The sequence below is a fragment of the Pieris napi genome, chromosome 18 (genome assembly GCF_905475465.1).
Source record: "Pieris napi chromosome 18, ilPieNapi1.2, whole genome shotgun sequence".
Taxonomy (NCBI): Eukaryota; Metazoa; Arthropoda; class Insecta; order Lepidoptera; family Pieridae; genus Pieris; species Pieris napi.
This window is the reverse complement of record NC_062251.1, coordinates 6,527,672-6,530,248: the sequence shown is the minus strand read 5'-3', so window position 1 is coordinate 6,530,248 and position 2,577 is coordinate 6,527,672. Positions and strand designations below refer to the sequence as shown.

Here is a 2,577-nt window from a genome sequence, read left to right as displayed (position 1 = left end):
TCATCCAGAGCAAAAAAATTCAACAGTTCTTCAAAATCGATCGGAGACATGCGTACTAAGTTTTTATACTGTCCAGTAATCATTTGGTTTTTCAAAGTTGCTATCAATGACAAACCACCACATACGCCTCTGTTTTTAAATAAGTTTGATCTCCAGTAACGTTTTTTCTTCTTAATTTGGAAGAAACAATAATTAAGTAGAATCAAAGATACCAACGCGTCCTCGCTGTCGGCCATCTCGTTAATACTGCCGGCGAAAGCGGAGCACAGACGTTTGACGAGCATATTACGCCGATTTTAATACACAGCGTAACATGCTCGATGCGTTACACGCTCGATGCGAATGCTACATTACACATCGTAACTTTGGTCAGTTCCCACCTTTATTCCTAGCCCAATTATACTATCGATTACGTGGACAAACGACTATGGATTTACTCGAGATTAAAATCATGGAATAGATTATTCTTGGTATAGTTACTCGTGTATAAATTGAAGTTTGGTCGAATCGACCCTAAGTATAAGGATTTGACATAAGACATATTATGTATTAGCATTGTAAGTCATTATGGATTCCACTATGCTGTGATCAGTTTGTGACACGTTACTGAAGTATAAAAATCAATATTTTTAATTAATTTACAAGTTTATTATTTTATTTCATTTATTTTAAATCGATGATTCATAAACTATACAAATTTAAATCTTAACTAGTTATTTAAACACGCAGGCTGCAGCCGTTGTCAACAATAAATTCCGCTCCTGTCACGCCAACAGCCCTGTCACTTGCCAAAAAAAGGATCATATCAGCGATTTCCACAGACTGCGATACTCTTTTCAATGGCATAGAGTCGGCAAAATTCTCCATCTTAATATCTGTTACACCAGCGTTTTCCATAAAGTCGGTTATAACTGGTCCAGGGCTCACTGTGTTGACTCGTACGCCTTCACCCGCCAATTCCAAAGCCGCACAGCGTGTAAAATGGTTTAATGCCGCCTTTGAGACACAGTACGGAGTCACACCTTTCAGTTTCGGAGTCAAAGAGGCGGCGACACTTGATATATTGATGATATTACCTTTAGTTTTGACCAGATATGGCGCTGCAAGGGAGGTCACCTTAAGATGCGCTCGGACATAACTTTCATGATCTCATCATAAATTTCCAAGAGGTTACCTTCCATAATGGTTCCATCTCGCATCATCCCAGCATTGTTGACCAACACATCGAGTTTTCCAAATGTTTTTATGACAGATGCAACCATTTTTTTACAATCTTCGTCGTCGCCTACGTCGGCTTTGATTACCAACGGTTTGGAATATTTGGAACAGTTTTCGGCGACTTTGTTAAGTTTTTCCACGTTCCTGCCGACGATGGCCACGCTGGCTCCATTTTTAGCGAATTCAATAGCCGTCGCGGCTCCAATACCGGAGCTGGCGCCCGTTATTAGCACAACCTTGCCTTTGAAACTCATGGTTCAATTGTACTCGTAGGTATGCATCATGCATTTATATAACTATTCTATTATATAAGTTAATTCTTATATAATATAATATTATTATTAGAAGTTGTTGAGATATGTAGCACTTGTAATTTTCCGTAAGTCATGTTTATATGTAAGACCTTTTAGAGGTATTGTTATATACAACTCATTTGTACACTTGTTGGCCGTGATTTGAAATTAGGCTTTACCAGGTAGAAAGATTTTTGCGACCTCCCGAAGAATAATATATTTCAGTCAATTTTACATAATATCTATCTATCTATATATCTATCTATATTACATATAGGCTATCTTGAACTTACAACTTAATTAATAACATTAATGAAAATATTGATAAATTTTACTTAATGAGGTTTAAGTTTCTATTTAGTTTGATTTTTTGCTCTTTACTTGCGTCTAATTTTCTCCTTGCTGCAGTGAAGTTTATTGGCGGTTGTTTGTGGGATGGTGGAAATAAATGAAACTCTTTGTTTGAAGCTGAGTGTCGTTCGTTTAAAATATTAGCTTGTAACTAAACATAACATTATGGAATAATAACGGAATTACTTCATTGAGTAACTGTTCCCAGGTATTTTCTGTATATATAACAGGGGTTAAACTGACAGGAGACTCATCTGATGTTTAGTGATACCGCCATGGACGCTCTCAATGCCAGGGGTTGCGTCCTTGAGAATTAGTCCGGACTTTTCTTGAGGACCCTAAGTCGTATTACTTCAGAATACTACTACTTTAATGGGCAGCTGGTTCATAGCCCGGCAAAAACTGCCTAAAATGACGTTCAGACGTCATGTCAAATACGTTTTCGGCATAAGGGGCCATCCATAAAGTAGGTCACACGAATTTTAGGACTTTTGAACCCCTCCCCCCGTCCTTGTCACATTTTTATAACCCCCCCTCCTGATGTGACGTCACACATTTTTAAAATTTATCTTTAAATCCTTACCATTCAAAATTCTCGTGAATTTGAGTGTCTCACTTGCATTACAACGCCGCTCTAGAAGTTAAATGACGTTGCATGAGAGATTGTCGCATAGCGAGGATGCTAAATTATTAAGAAATATAGATCAAGTTCGTA

General features: G+C 37.7%; 1 pseudogene; it reads right to left on the bottom strand.

The window, feature by feature from the left end:
* Window positions 1–579: 579 nt before the first annotated feature.
* LOC125058651 lies at window positions 580–1,534 on the bottom strand (annotated as a pseudogene).
* Between the last annotated feature and the right edge of the window lie 1,043 nt (window positions 1,535–2,577).